The following is a 17,052-nucleotide window of genomic DNA, read 5'->3' as shown; positions in this document are numbered from 1 at the left end:
TCTGAGACAATGCTGACCTCAGGATCTGCGACTGGAGTTTTGTGTCCATTTCATTGTTGTTTTGTTGCTTCGTTGGCTTTTGTCACTCATCAACCCCTCAATGGTCAAACGGGACATCACGGCTCAGGAACAGCTAGAAGATGCACTACTAATTCACAGCCTCAATTCAAACAACACATTATTTCATGACATAACACTACTATGTGTGATTCATTATTTCCGTTCTATTTCTAGGTGGGCATAGAAAAAACATTATTTTGTTATCCACCTTCTTGATTTATAGTGCATTGGGTTGAATGCATTACACGGCCTGTCCACCCTTGGTAATGTGCAGTTGTAGCCACAAGGGGGTAGTAGTCACACAGTATTGTTTTCACAGGATCTACTTTATGACTTCCAGTTGTAGGTTGGACTCAGTGAACTCAAAACTCATATGGAAATACTTGGCCTCGTCCCAATATATGCTTTTCCATTGTCCTCACATAACTGGGCGAAAAGTTTGACGCACTTTTCGAAAAGTCATTTAAGAACAGACGTTTTTTCATTCCCATACGTCTACGTCATATCAGACTGCCGGCCTTTACTGTTGTTTCAGATTCATTCCTTTATTCATTTGAATTACATCCCTGCGTGAAATGGAGTTGATTATACAGTGAGGAAGGACAGATGCTTGAGCAGTGCATTTTCAGATTTGACATCTGTGTGTGCTGAAAAGAGACTGAAAGAGTAAGTGAAAGTATAAAATGTACCTCTGGGAATTTGACTTTCTTTACTTTTGTCTTGTTTCGTTGTTGTTGCATTTGATTGTCAATGGTCTGTTTTTCCTCTGACACAGAGATCACATGTTATCTTTAAAACGTATTCATTTTCTATTAAAGTTGTCTACAAGGGCATCGTAATTGAAATAATGTTTCTTTGTCAATGCTTGTGTTAGCCATTTTACATTTGAGTCATTTAGCAGATACTCTTATCCAGAGCGATTTACAGTAGCAATTAGGGTTAAGTGCCTTAGGGCACATCGGCAGATTTTTCACATAGTTGGCTCAGGAATTCAAACCAGCAACCTTTCGGTTACTGGCCCAATGCTCTTAACCGCTAGGCTATTCAGCAGTCTTGGTGTATTTGTGAAGTGTCCAAGTGCTGTCCCATCTCTACATTTTCACCTTTAATCATTTATGATCGTCCCAGATTTGATTCATTCCCCATTTTGCTTGATGCAACTTGCCTTGGCGTAAAACTCGGGTTCAAGCCTTCAGAGTGTTTCAAGGTCACCCAGAAGTGGGCCAAGCTGTTCCCGGTGTCAGTCCTTATAACTTCACCGTGTGTGATGACAAAGCCGAGCTCCAGCGGAATAAACATGCAGGTCTTTGTGTGGGTGACTAATGTATGTCACAAGCAGCCCCTTCTGAGTGGAGAGTCTCTTTGCAGTACACCAGCCTCCAAGGACTTACAGTCTCAGAGAAATCTGGGAATGATGTTGTTACAGACTGCTGTAATTGTTGTGTGTGAAATGTGTATCATGTTTTAAAACAGTGAGAGGCATTTTAGTTTCAATAAATCATTTTCTATACCGTTAGTAGGGTATATGACAGGCCATGATTCTAAATAAGAATTTGTTCTTAATTGACCTGCCTGTTAAAATAAAGTTACATGACAAAATTTTTAAAATGAAGGTGGACAGAGTGACAGAATCTACTGTAGTTGCGATACTGGTGTGCTGTGTGTTTTTAAGAAGCTAGTTCAGAGACAGGGGAAACCCAGGCCCGTTTTCGTTGTTCCCTCAGACTCTTTCCCACTGTAAAAAAAAAAAGATAAAACATGCATTGGGTCTGGACTGGCTGAAAAACGTCAATGTGTTGGAGATTTCCCAGCATGTTAACATAACCTTACAGGGCCATTACTGACAGATTATTTCCATATGTCTGTATCTCCTCCAATTACAGAAAAGGCCAAATGAACTTTCCAAAAATCAAGCATGCTGATTGTTTCACTTTTTATTTAAGGTCAATTTGAACCGAAACTGAAAAATGTGTGAAAATGTGTTGTTCCACCCCTGTGATTGTTCTTGCCACATCTGCTGAGTTGAAACTCTATTTCAGGCTCTTTTGTTTTGGCATAAAGAAAGCGTGAACACTCCCAGCTGTTTGGTGAGTGCTTCAGCCGGCCTTCCAATACTGGAGCTCTCTTCTTGACCACAGGTCTCCTCTGAAAAAAGGAGATTCTTTATTTCTAAGCAACTAAATAAAGGGTACATAAAAAAAGGAAGTGAAAGGACAACTAAACAGTTAATCCTGTGACACAGGGTGTCGCTGTCCTCAGCTTCCCGTAACCGAAGGGGAAATCATTCTGAAATAAAAGTACTGTGAAAACGTGCACTGATCTTATGATGAGAAGATTATGAGTCACTTCGCCAAAACACATGATCTACCATAACAACCCAGGGAAATGGAATTACATTGCCTTGCAAAAGTATTCAGACCCCTTGGATTTCTTCACATTTTATTGTGTTAGAAAGTGGGATTAAAATGGATTTAATTGTAATTTTTTTTGTCAACGATCTACACAAAATATTTTTTTTTACGTCAAAGTGAAAGATATTTAAAAAAAATCATAACTAAAATAGAGTCGATGAATAAGTATTCAGCCCCTAAATTAGTTGAGGAGTAAAATGTGGCTTAACACATCACATAAGTTACATTGACTCAGTATGTGTGGAAAAAAAATAGTGGTTGACATACCCGTCCTCTGTCCCCCATACATACAACATAAACTCAGCAAAAAAAGAAACGTCCTCTCACTGTCAACTGAGTTTATTTTCAGCAAAATTGTGTTTTGATTGAAATTGAACATGACAAGATTCAACAACTGAGACATAAACTGAACAAGTTCCACAGACATGTGAGTAACAGAAATTGAAAAATGTGTCCCTGAACAAAGGGGGGGATCAAAATCAAAAATAACAGTCAGTATCTGGCAGAGGTCGACCGATTTTAATCGGAATGGCCAATTAATTAGGGCCGATTTCAAGTTTTCATAACAATCGGTAATCTGCATTTTTGGACACCGATCATGGCCGATTACATTGCACTCCACGAGGAGACTGCGTGGCAAGCTGACTACCTGTTATGTGAGTGCAGCAAGGAGCCAAGGTAAGGTGCTAGCTAGCATTAAACGTATCTTATAAAAAACAATCAATCTTAACATAATCACTAGTTAACTACACATGGTTGATGATATTACTAGTTTATCTAGCTTGTCCTGCTTTGCATATAATCGATGCGGTGCCCATTAATTTGTCATTGAATCATAACCTACTTCGCCAAACGGGTGATTTAACAAGCGCATTCGCGAAAAAAGCGCTGTCATTGCACCAATGTGTACCTAACCATAAACATCAACGCCTTTCTTAAAATCAATACACAAGTATATATATTTTTAAAACTGCATATTTAGTTAATATTGCCTGCTAACATGAATTTATTTTAACTAGGGAAATTGTGTCACTTCTCTTGCGTTCATTGCACGCAGAGTCAGGGTATATGCAACAGTTTGGGCCGCCTGGCTCGTTGCGAACTAATATGCCAGAATTTTACATAATTATGACATAACATTGAAGGGTGTGCAATGTAACAGGAATATTTAGACTTGTGGATGCCACCTGTTAGATAAAATACGGAACGGTTCCGTATTTCACTGAAAGAATAAACATTTTGTTTTCGGAATGATAGTTTCCGGATTTGACCATATTAATGACCTAAGGCTCGTATTTCTGTGTGTTATTATAATTAAGTCTGTGATTTGATAGAGCAGTCTGACTGAGCGGTGGTTGGCAGCAGCAGGCTCGTAAGCATTCATTCAAACAGCACACACTATTTAAACCAAATTGAACATGTTTCATTATTTATTTGAGACTAAATTGATTTTATTGATGTATTATATTAAGTAAAAATAAAAGTGTTCATTGTTCATTCAGTATTGTTGTAATTGTCATTATTACAAATATATATATGAAAATCGGACGATTTAATCGGTATCGATTGGGTATATTGGGTCCTCCAATAATCGGTATCGGTATCAGTGTTGAAAAATCATAATCAGTCGACCTCTAGTATCTGGTGTGGCCACCAGCTGCATTAAGTACTGCAGTGCATCTCCTCCTCATGGACTGCACCAGATTTGCTCGTTCTTGCTGTGAGTGTTACCCCACTCTTCCACCAAGGCACCTGTAGTTCCCAGACATTTCTGGGGGGAATGGCCCTAGCCCTCACCCTCTGTCCAACAGGTCCCAGACGTGCTCAATGGGATTGAGATCCGGGCTCTTCGCTGGCCATAGCAGAACACTGACATTCCTGTCTTGCAGGAAATCACGCACAGAATGAGCAGTATGGCTGGTGGCGTTGGCATGCTGGAGGGTCATGTCAGGATGAGCCTGCAGGAAGGGTACCACATGAGGGAGGAGGATGTCTTCCCTGTAACGCACAGCGTTGAGATTGCCTGCAATGACAACAAGCTCAGTCCGATGATGCTGTGACACACTGCCCCAGACCATAACGACCCTCCACCTCCAAATCGATCCCGTTCCTAAGTACAGGCCTCGGTGTAACGCTCAGTCCTTCGACGATAAACGCGAATCCAACCATCACCCCTGATGAGACAAAACCGCAACTCGTCAGTGAAGAGCACATTTTGCCAGTCCTGTCTGGTCAAGCGACGGTGGGTTTGTGCCCGTTGTTGCCGGTGATGTCTGGTGAGGACCTACCTTAAAACAGGCCTACAAGCCCTCAGTCCAGCCTCTCTCAGCCTATTGAGGACAGTCTGAGCACTGATGGAGGGATTATACGTTCCTGGTGTAACTCGGGCAGTTGTTGTTGCCATCCTGTACCTGTCCTGCAAGTGTGATGTTTGGATGTACCGATCCTGTGCAGGTGTTGTTACACATGGTTTGCCACTGCGAGAACGATCAGCTGTCTGTCCTGTCTACCTGTAGCGCTGTCTTAGGTGTCTCACAGTACGGACATTGCAATTTATTGCCCTGGCCACATCTGCAGTCCTCATGCCTCCTTGCAGCATGCCTAAGGCACATTCACGCAGATGAGCAGGGACCCTGGGCTTCTTTTTTTTTGTGTTTTTCAAAGTCAGTAGAAAGGCCTCTTTAGTGTCCTAAGTTTTCATAACTGTGACCTTAATTGCCTACTGTCTGTAAGCTGTTCGTGTCTTAATGACTGTTCCACAGGTGCATGTTCATTAATTGTTTATGGTTCATTGAACAAGCATGGGAAGCAGTGTTTAAACCCTTTACAATGAAGATCCTGTGAAGTTTTTTTTTATTTTTACAAATTATCTTTGAAAGACAGGGTCCTGAAAAAGGGATGTTTCTTTTTTTGCTGAGTTTATGTAAGGTCCCTCAGTCAAGTATCACAGATTCAACTACAAAGTCCAGGGAGCTTTTCGAAAGCCTCATAAAGGGCAGTGATTGGTAGATGGGTAACAATAACAAATCAGACATTGACTATCTCTTTAAGCATGGTCAATTTAATAATTAGGCTGTTTTTGATGTATTAAACCACCCAAACACATTAAAGATACAGTCGTCCTTCTGAACTGAGCTGCAGGGAAGGAATTGAACCGCTCATGGATGTTGCCATTGGGAATTTTAAAACAGCTACAGAGTTCAATGGCTTTGATCGGAGAAAACTGAGGATGGATCAACAACGTTGTAGTGACTCCACAATAATGACCGAAATGACAGAGTGAAAAGATGAATACAAGTATACAGAAGAAAGATGTTCCGTCCTGCATGCAACAAGGCACTAAAGTAATACTGGAACGAAATATACTTTTTGGCCTAATTGAAAAGCCTTATGTTTGGGGCAAATCCAACACAACACATCAGAGTAACTTCCTCCTTATTTTCAAGCATGGTGGTGGCTGCATCATGTTATGAGTATGCTTGACATCGGCAAAGTTGATTTTTCAGGATTAAAATAATTGGGATGGAGCTAAGCACAGGCAAAATCCTAGAGGAAAACCTGCTTTCCACCAGACTTAGAGATGAATTCACCTTTCAGCAGGACAATAACCTGCAACACAAGGCCAAATCTACACTGGAGTTGCTTACTAAGAATACAGTGAATGTTCCTGAGTGGCCAAGTTACAGTTTTGATTTGACTTAAATCTATGGCAAGACATTAAAATGTATTATTCTTAAAACATTTTTTTGAATTTTTATTTCACTTTGACATTACACAGTAGTTTGTGTAAATTGTTGACAAAAAATTACAATTAAATCAATTTGAATTCCACTTTGTAATATATATATATATTTTTAAGAAATCCAAGGGGTCTGAATACTTTTGCAAGGCACTGTACATGGTAAGTACAATTACATAGTGTTGAATCTTTGCAATGTTGTTTTTACTCCTGGATAGTACAGTAGAGTCTACAGTAGAACATAGAACATTAGTGCTGGCTGTATGTTATCTGTTCTCCTATCCCATCACTCGGGGTGTTTGTACCGCAGTCTGCATTCATTGATCAGTGAGTTGTTCTCATGTAAACCCACCGACAGCAATGAATGTTTATTGCAGCATTATAAGGTAGACCTCTTAACTAAGTCCAGTATGGGAAGTAACAGAAGATGATGTAAAACCAGGATATTTACAGGAAGTGTCTGTCTTCATCCCTCTCTTCTTGCCGAGTGTCTCTTTAAAGGTGGCCCTCAGGGTACATTTAACGGTCGATGGTTTTGGACAGATGCTCAAACTCACCGACAGCGTTGAATGTTTACTGAGGGCACCAGGAGAAATGTCTTGTCCTTTAGTTGCCACACTCACGTCCCTAGATCAGCAACCACTCGCATTTGTTCAGCAACCACTACACCACATAATTTAGGCTGCTGTTTTCAGGCCAGCACTCATTTCTCTTGGCCAGCATGTTCAATGTGGACGCCCAGTTTGTTACCACCCATGTTGTTGTTGAGTTGTTAATAGATTTTGATGAGGTGCCAGCAGGGGAGGAGAGGAGAGTCATGATGTTGGCTTTCCCGAAATAGTGATTCCTGCAGCTGTGGTGAAAACCATAGTCATCTTCCTCTTCTGCTGCTGCTGCGATGAAACTTGTGACTGCTAACAAGACTCTTACCTTACCTAGCCCAGAGCAGCGCCTCTTTCTCCCCCAGCATATTCCATCTCCTCCTCACACACGCTACACATCCCAGTCCCCTGTGCTGTGGGGAGAACAGACGAAGAAAAAGGAAAGAGCCTGAATATAAAATCGAATACGGCACGTCAATCAATCCTCCAAAAATGTCTTGGAGAAATGGAAGCATGTTGTGATGGTTAGCGCGTGTTGTAGAGATCCCCCCCCTACAGCATAAACCATTGCACTGTAGCATTGTTAGTAGTTTGACGGCTGTTCCCTTTACCCTGCTCTGAACCCCAGCTCTGTACTGCACGGGGAACACAGCATCTTCCTGTTTCAGCCTCTTTGAGGTTGGAAACTCATGCGGTCATGTTTTATTCATGCCATTTCCCATTCCTCCTCTTAACTGTGTAACATGCAGCAGGGATTTGAGACACTTCTCTTGCTTTTGTTCTTTTTTTGTAATCTTTGGCACACAAATCTGGCATTTAGGATGGGTGGGAAAAGCCTGGTTCAAATATTATGGAATATAATGCAACTAATTAGTTTTGTTGAGGGTTTTAGAATGTGTCTCGTATAGAGCACTGGATTACAGGCTTCCTGTCTCTGTTAGTTCCATCAAACATGAAATAATGCTATAATTGATTGGTTCTCCAGACCTCAGTTTCCTGCGTTAGCTTTGTCTCTACACCTTAAGGCTGCTTTACGAGACCCATGAAATAATAGACTGTTCGGGTCCTTTTGCATTCTGACACAGTTCACTGAGGCATCACTATGCCTTTACTGCAGTGTTCTGTTGTCATGTTTCTCACATTCAGTCTAATTTCATATATTCCATGAGCGTTAATATCTGTAGCAAGTTAGCTGATTTACAGAGGACTTAACAAAAAATGGTTGGAAAAGCATTCTTCTCTTATGTCTGTCCTCAGTGTTCCCCCAGTTTCAAGGTAAGCAGTGATTGTGTTTCAGCCTGGTCAGAGATTCCTAAAATGAATTTCTCATTGGGTTGGCTGTGGTCCCTACCTTCCTTGGCACTTGTACAATTTAGCTGTCTGCCCCAAGACACACAAGGGCTTTTCATTCTGGAATATCTCTTTCCTTTTCCCCTCTATTCATTTGACTGAACTTTTATCCTGTTTGCATGCAGAACACATTGGCAGGCTGACTCAAATCCACACATGCTGTACTTCCTTATGAAATAGTTCTGTCTCAGACCGCCCAGGCTGATATCACTGAAACAATCTGTCATTTTCCCTCGACTTTGCATTAGGGAGCAAGCTGTGAAATTTGAACTGAGAGTTTGGGACTGTTTGTGAGTGTTTGATTGAGTTACCGATAGTGAACCAGTCTGTAGTGTCTGTAGTGAGAGAGCGAGGTAGGGCCACAGAGTGAACTGGATTTACTTTACCACTGTCACTGAACCCACTTGAACCCTGCGGCATCAGCACATTCCAGAGGTCAGAAATGAGAAAGCACACAGTGTACTCTCTGACTGGCTGACGTCATTGTGCTCAAGTCCATCAACAGGATCCAGGATTGTAACGTTACCTATCTGACACTAAGAAACCAGGTCAGACTTATGAACATTTGATCTAATACAATGTACAATAGACATGAGGGGACTGCATTTAAACGTGTATATATTTCAATATTCCGAGGACATTTTCTTCTGACTGTGGGAATGTGTTGAAGACATTCTGTCACCTACTGTACGCACTCTTAACCTGACACATTCCGGTTCTAAAAATACTCCACCGAGTTTCTTCAGGCATGAGACATGCCCTGACATATACATCACACTACGTGTCTGACTGTCCGTCAGCATTACACAACGACCTGGGACACTGTCATTTAATCTCATAGCTTCTTAACCTTTTACTGCAGTGGGCCACACAGAGTGTTTCTTGGTGGTCTTGAACAAGTCTACTTTGAAACAGAAGTATACACTTCACACGTTTATGGGCTTAAAAGAAAAGACGATACAACTCCCGTACCATGTCAGATATAGAGTTGAAATGAATTCCATTTTGAGTTTGCATCCCAATATTACACTTTTTTTACCCCCTTTTCTCCCCAATTTCGTGGTATCCAATTGTTAGTAATTACTATCTTGTCTCATCGCTACAACTCCCGTACGGGCTCGGGAGAGACGAAGGTCGAAAGCCATGCGTCCTCCGAAACACAACCCAACCAAGCCGCACTGCTTCTTAACACAGCGCGCATCCAACCCGGAAGCCAGCCGCACCAATGTGTCGGAGGAAACGCCGTGCACCTGGCAACCTGGTTAGCGTGCACTGCGCCCGGCACGCCACAGGAGTCGCTGGTGCGCGATGAAACAAGGATATCCCTACCGGCCAAACCCTCCCTAACCTGGATGACGCTAGGCCAATTGTGTGTCCTGGGAGGCCCCGAATATTACACTTTATATGAATCACAGAAGACTGAAATATAGAAAAACTGTTTGACATAGAAACACCAGATTTGTCAGTATTTTATTTATTTATTTTTATTAATTATGAAATTCTGAAAAATATTAATAGCATTCTACCCATGAGGCCACTAGGATCAATTGACTGCAGGAAACTGCTACAGACACATTTAATCACTTCACAGAGTGGTCTGAATTTTGATAGAAAACGCAATCAAACCCAACAAATATGCCTTAATTGCCATGTCAGTCAGAACATGTCCGAACAAGTAAGATCTGACAAATTTTTAACTGGCAGAATTGCAAATCTCTTCTAAATTAACTCATTTTGTATTAGATTTAGTGTTGCAGCGGGGTAGTATCATATGAAGTGTCACGTTATAGTGGAATAGTAGTTGATGTCTCCTACAGTTTCGTCTAGCTGCTATGGTATGCATAGTTGTAGCAGCAGGGTGTAGTATTATGTGATATGGTATGATATTCAGAGGCTCAGGTGGAATATAGGACCACCCCTGGGTTCCCCAGCGCTGAGGGACTACTACTCTGAGATCTCTCCCAGGCAGAGCGCCAAGCCTCAGTCCGCCACGCCAAGCCTCCAGAACTCTCCACGTGCCACCTCTGACTCTGCCAAGGCTCCGGGTGTTTAATTTCCAACTCTCAGCCCGCCAGCTAGAGCCATTTTTTCTCTTTAATGCCAAAAGGCACTGAGTTAACCTTCAATGCTCACAGGCAGCGCATTCTAACCCTCCATGCGGTCACAGTTAACCTCTTCCTTCACATAAAGGGAAGAGGCTAACTGTGTAAGAAGACAAATAACTATTACAGAGGGAGTGTTGTAGTGCTATAGAATGGTACTAAACACTACATCACTCCCCTCGGTCCTTAGTCTGGGCTGTTTGTTATACGGTTCAATATCTATCTCCTCACACATCCACTGCATCTGGTAATCGTTCTCCCTTGTCACACACTCAGACTGCAATCCTCGTTTGTGTAAAACCAGTTGTAAAATGTGTTGGGATCGGACAACATCTCTCTCTCTCTCTACTGATGAAGTGAGATCACTCCCTCGGTCTGCCATCTCATGTCATCTGTTCACTTTTGACCCCACAGTGGATAGGTCCTGTCACCTCAGCCTGGTTCTGCTAGAGCGATCCTGAGAAGAATATGACGTCATCGTCGCTCAGATCTGAAGCAGCACTGGCTCGGTTTAATCAAGCTGATGAATATGTTATAAGCTCTTTCATGAGAAGTTTTGAAGATTGCTAACAGAAAAAGGGATGGAGCCCTTTGTGGGTGTCTACTGGATTTAGCCGTGACATTTCTCTGGTGTCTGCTGTCACGTCTGTCTCATTGGTTAGGTGCACTGGCGCCATAAACACGGGCTTTGTCACAGACCAAAATCCACAAATGTGGTCCTATTATGCATTTTTATCAGAGCTATAGTACGGCCGTAGAGTCCAGTTGAAGATGCTTTAGTTATGTGGTTAAAGAACGCATAACCAACATATTCTTCTTAACATACATTTTTTTCCCCCCTCAAGGTTGACCGCAACAAAAAGTTACACAACATTTGTTTATGGCACATAATCCCTGCTTTAATCTGTTGTGTAGACGCAGTGCAGTCATGGCATCATCTCCAAGCCCAGAGGGTTAGCGTTTCTCCTCTGACGACTGTTTGCACTCACTGCACTCTGGATCACAATAAATAAGGCATGCAGCTGCCCGCCATCTCTCCTTCCCCTCCCTCTATACTCTCCTCCTCCCTCCTCTTCTCCCGCCTGCCTCTCAACCCCCCCCCCCCCCCCCCCCCCCCTGCTGGGGGCGCGAAGGAGGGATGTCTCACACGGTGAGATTTAAAATAGCACGGAGGGGCAGGGAGGAGAGGCACCGCACGACGAAGCAGTGCTGATTTCATATTTCCGTTATCACTAGGAGCCAGTGGACTGAGCCAGCATGGGAATGACCTGAATATAGATGGAACTTTCATTTGTCCTGGAGCTGTGCTGCCTTATGGCAGGTATTGACACGCCAAGTCAACCTTTGTTCTCGGTAGAATTCCACATAAGGCACGAGCAGGATGGCCGTGGATGTTGCCAGGAACCCTTTTGTCTTCTCTGCATGTCAGTAGTTCATGTGTGGGCCGTGGCATCTTATCTTCTGATCTTCCTCTAGAAGACAGACACCTAAGTAAAACTCAGACGACAAACCCGTGCCCATCCATCAGTGTATGGGACCACTCAGAGAGCTGAGCATCTCTATTCCTCAGGAGTCTGCCTCTGCGTCACAGCGTGAGCCTCGGGCCCTGCAGCACACTGATGACAGTGAGGCCCCCGCCTCCACACAAAGTACACTCTGTCCTGACTACTTAGCCTTTCCCATTCTATGTATGCATAGCAGAGCTTGGGCATGGTCAGGTATTGGCATACCATTTGGCAAGTGTCACTCATAATATTGCTGATTTGATTTCACTAAAGTAGCACATTACAACTCTACAATGTCCTGTGCTGTTAATAAACCTCCATGCTTTCCTATTGGCTCAAAGTACATGTAGCTTTCTGCTGTGGTGTACCAGTCAGTGGAGCAGAGTTGAAAGCATTGATCCAGAGAGTTAGTTAGTTGTATAGAGTCTTAACCCCCCTTCCAGGCAGTTCCTTCCTCTAGCTGCATGAAGAAATCTCAGCTGAATTCATGTCTCCTTTCAGATTTCTAAGAGGCGTTAAACCTTTCTGGATTAAAGTAGGTAAGCTGACAGGCAGAAGATTGTATTAGCTGGTGTGTTGGCACAGCTTTGAATTTTATTTCCTTCTCGCTGACCTGGTAGACAGCATTGTTGTGTTTTTCCATTTTAAATTACAGCAAAAACATCCGTAATGTTTCTTTCTCTTCCCATGTTTTCTATCGTTCTCTCCCTTTCTCACTCTACTGTTCTCTCTCTCTCTCTCTCTCTCTCTCTCTCTCTCTCTCTCTCTCTCTCTCTCTCTCTCTCCATCTCCCTCAAAGCACTGACAGCATACTTCTGTGAACACATAATTTATCATCTGCTAAGCCATGCTGATTATAGAGCTTTCCCCACAGCCCTTATCTGTTGCTGAGCCTGCTTTTCACTCCACAGCTGCCAATTATATCCCGGCCCGGCCGGCTGGCCTGCAAACAGACCTGGTCTGTCAGCCAGCTGCAAACTGATGGAGGGCTTGGAAATACATGTTATAGGCTTACCCGTACACAGGGAATAGAACAGTTATGGTTTGATATCGGGACTTGACCTCAGTGAGTGTTGCATTAGGGTGATAGTTGAATAGCATTACCTTAAACCAGGCGATGGATGCCAGGATGATGGTGGTGATGTGACAGTGCTCGGTTATTAGGAGAAGAGCCTGTGGGGAGGGTATGTATTGCATGCAGATAGCGGCTCCCCGGCCTCTCAGCTGATGTAATGTGACGTTTGATTGTCAGTGTAATGGGAAGAGACGTGCACATCAGAGCAATGTGGGTCAGAGAGGCAGATGACCAGCCTGCAGCCTGTATCTGCTGCCGCTGCCTAATCTGCTCTAACACAGCCAGAAGGGACTCCTAATCGACCCTGATATTCACTGAGCCCACATTACGCTCTCTGCTCTCTGGTTCAGCATAGCTGTGGAGGGGGATGGAGCCTCAGTTTGTGACGGACAGCGTTTCCATTATACAAAGATGTATGTTTCCTGATTTATGTTTTCTGATGATATAAGATGTTTCGCTGAGAAATATTCAGTGGAACAACAAAATTATTCAGCTTCAAAGGAAATAATCAAGACCTGATCCATCCCTTGTTTAACGGCCCACGAACCATTAAAACATACTGAAACCGTGTAGGAATGGACTAGGAAGTTGAGAATCCTCTCCTTTCCTTCTGTGATCTCCGATCGAGTACAGAGCGATGACAAGAGACCGTTCAGGAAACTAGAATCTCTATTTATATGTTACGCTTAACAAGGCAAGTTCACTTTAAGCATGCCAAATTCATGCCAGATTTCACACTTGAGATGTATCTCATCTGGGCTCCTTTTTATTTGATGTAAGAACCACACTGATCGGATCCTTCTCCACGGTCTTACAGGTTTTAAAATATTTGTGAAGAATTCGGAAATGTATATTTGAGAATTCTGTGGTGTTGCAGTAAGATATCTACCGTATGCAGTGTGCTGATGGAGAGTGCTGGATTCCAACATGGTCATCAGGGACAGAGATTGTACTAGCGAGAGAGAGAAAGGGACGTTTTGCAAAGGTTTGTAGTGCACATCTGTGGGGTCTTAACAGCCCCGTCATAGCCAGACAGAGGTGACAATGAGGCCTTGAAGTCTGGTGACATTTTATGCTCAGACTGCTTTTTTACAGCTATGGAAAGGCTCTGGAGAATCTGCCACTGCTTCATCAAAGCCAGCAATTTCCTGTCCATTTCAACCCCCATCCCACTACCCTGATTCCACGTCTGCTAATCCCACCCCCGCAAACCCCCTTGCCCCCCCTTGCCACCCTGCCGGCGCCCCTGCTGGCGCCCCGCCTGCCCGTTCCACTCCACTCTGTGCTATGCTGCCCTGGGCTGGGCTAGGCTAGGCTAGGCTATGTGGCTATGCGCTTTGTGTCAGTAGGCTTGCGGCTGAGCATTAACAAAATCCTCATTGTCTAGCGCGGGAGTGGTAACTCGCTGTCTGGTTTTCTATTCAAATCCAGGTAAAGGGGCCTGAGAGATCCAGCCTCATAGCAAAGTCCAGTCCCAGCGCAGGGCAGGCTACAGGGCCGGAGGACAGGTTGCACAAGCTCTCAAACCCTGCACCCGAACACACTCCTATCTCAGCCTCAAAGATCAACAAGTGATAGCGAGTGATTCACAAATGCTTTGACCCTAAAAATCTGTTTCGGACTAAAGCGAATACTTTCAATTCATCAATAGTCTTTCATTGATTCCTCTAATTGTTGACTGAGATTGAATGTAACTTCTTGCTGCCAGACTTCCATCGTGGCAACGCAGATGTCTATCAGAGTAACAAGACTCTACATGTAAAGGCATCTCAAAGAACTACTTGTACTGGGGCTATATCCTGGGGATGTGGTACACATATGCACACCAAATACTTTTTCTCTGTTGATTCTCCCCAGAGCCATAGCTGTTTTTAACGATGCCTATGGAAGACTGTCTGTCTATAGTCCACAGCTGTGCAGTGATAACGTTTGTTTTTAAAGCTGCTTTTCTAGTGTCATCAATGACGTGTCCGTATATTATTGTAGTTTCAAAAAAATACTTGTTGTGGTATTTTCACGTTTTTGTCATAATCCGTCTTTAATGTCTGTCCTCCTCTCTGTCACTGTGTCGGTTTGTTCATGGGATTTGGGCAATGTTTTTGGTGTTACTAGTCCCTCTCTCAGACAGCTTTTGTAGTGGATTAAGGGCTTTGGACAAAGCAGACACGACAAACAAGATAGCTGGGGACAGGCTGTATTTCCTGTCACTCAATACATTCCAACTCCTCCGACCCCCCCCCCCCCCCCCCCCCCCACACACACACACACACACAACATGCTGGAAAAAAACACCAGCCGTTCTTATAATTACACTCCTCTCTCTCTCTTCCTCTTTCACTGCTGTTTATAAACCTTCTTGGACATCCTACGTTGCATTTTTTACTTCTCAGCCTCCGAGCACGTTACTACTTCCCAGCAGCTATGTTTTTTCTGTGTACAACTAGAGTCAAAGAAAGGGGAGGGGGAAGAGAGAGACTCTTTGAAAAGCTAGTCAAAAGTGAAGCATGGTCACCTCTAACCCGGGCCAGGCATCCCCTCCTCCAGCACCCTGAGCAGCAGCTGGCTGCCTATCTCTCACTGCTCTAATGGCTGACACGGCGGTCTGGATGGGGCTGAACGCTTTTGTCCACAGTTCCTTTCAGTCAAACAACTACTACTGCTACTGGGCGCACCCAACATTCCCAGGGACCAGCGTTATGAAACACACGCAGACATACAGGGAAACGCACAGGGATGCATTCATTCACACACACGCACACGAGCACATACTTACACACACACACACACACACACACAGACATACTTTGTCTACCGCACACAATCTCTCTCGAACTCGCTCTTTCACACAGACCCTCTGTTTAAAGCACACATGCTCTCTTTAAGACAAACTGTACCTCGCACGCATACTCTCCAATGCGTACACACACGTTATAATAACCACATACAAGCATGCCCTTTTAAAGACAATCCAATACTTACACAATCCTCTTCTTTATAGACAGTCATATTATCAATAGGTAAGTGGAAATCATAATTGCAGTTCTAGTACACTCAACTAAGCCATCAGTGAGCACATACAATAAGGCGCTCATTCAGAAATAATGCATAGAAGAAAAGCTTAGAAGATTGTGCTAATAAGGCGTATAATGGGGAGAATGTGTTCTATTCAGAGCCACTCAGACATCATGCAGAGGGGAGCGACTGGTACAGTGTGGCCAGAGGTGAATTGTTACAAAATACAGATTGTAAATGAATAGATACTCACTGAAATAATAGCGGATAGTTATTGTTGAAGTTCTCTGCTTGTCTCGTCGATGTTATTGCAGAACGTGGAAAAGTGTATAGGTGGGAGAAAAGGGAAGGAAAAAACCCTCCGTAGCCGGTCGAACAGCCAACTTCCCTCAAGTGCACACGTTGAAAAGTTAGTGTGGAACTGAGGGGAATGGGTTCTTCTCCCTCCCTCCCTCCCTCTCTCCCTGCCTCTGTCCCACACACACACAAACACACATACTCAAACACATTCACACACGCTGTCCGATCTTCTGATGTCCTGCCCGATCTGTCTGTCTCTCTCCCTCTTTCTCTTTCTCTCTCTTTCACACACACTCTAACTCTCTGTTTTTCCTCCCTGTGTCTCACCCCACTCTCTCTCACTCTGTTCCCCCCCCCCCTCCACACACACACACACACACACACACAGACGCATACAAACATGCACATACACACAGAGGAGCTTGGCTACGCAAGTTATTAAACTGCTCCACATTTAATTGCATGAACTATATATGAACCAGTTGATGGACAGGAGCACATTTAGTCATGTGTTAAAGAGGAAGAGCAGTTATTGGCTGAGACTTTGAGAGCCAGGGGCTAGGGCTCAGTGATTGGGCAGTGTTCAGACCATTGAAAGTAGAGCCCTCTCTATTGAATGGCTACTGGTGTGGGTGGGGCCTGTGTTTGGGTGACAGACTGGCTCTGAAAAATGATCCTGAGAGTTCAGCTACTCTGCCAACCAGAGCAGCCTATGCAGAGAGTGGGGTGATGTTTAGTATTTGTGAAAGGAAGGAATCTGCTCACCAGTAGTTTTATCATCGAAATATAGTCAGTATTTTTTTTAATGACACACTTTGGAGTATACAATGAAGAATATAATCTAAAATGTCTTACCCAACTATTTTGAATAAAAACATGTGTAAAATATATTTAGC

The 17,052-nt window shown here is 43.6% G+C and overlaps 1 protein-coding gene and 1 long non-coding RNA gene across 4 annotated transcripts in view; one reads left to right on the top strand and one right to left on the bottom strand.

The window, feature by feature from the left end:
* The window catches only part of LOC110535871 (nuclear receptor subfamily 6 group A member 1-A), a 99,730-nt gene that overhangs the window by 24,713 nt on the left and 57,965 nt on the right, over window positions 1-17,052 (top strand). The window lies entirely within an intron of this gene.
* LOC110535872 lies at window positions 2,100-16,502 on the bottom strand. Of its 2 annotated transcripts, none has more exons than XR_002475333.2 (3): window positions 16,110-16,502; window positions 7,141-7,225; window positions 2,100-2,205 (listed from the first exon to the last, which is right to left on the bottom strand). It is a non-coding gene; the product is annotated as an uncharacterized LOC110535872 (long non-coding RNA). The 2 variants fall into 2 exon arrangements; XR_005034671.1 differs by having other exon boundaries at window positions 7,146-7,225.

The sequence above is a fragment of the Oncorhynchus mykiss genome, chromosome 11 (genome assembly GCF_013265735.2).
Source record: "Oncorhynchus mykiss isolate Arlee chromosome 11, USDA_OmykA_1.1, whole genome shotgun sequence".
Classification (NCBI taxonomy): domain Eukaryota; kingdom Metazoa; phylum Chordata; class Actinopteri; order Salmoniformes; family Salmonidae; genus Oncorhynchus; species Oncorhynchus mykiss.
This window is presented reverse-complemented; position numbering and strand designations above follow the sequence as displayed.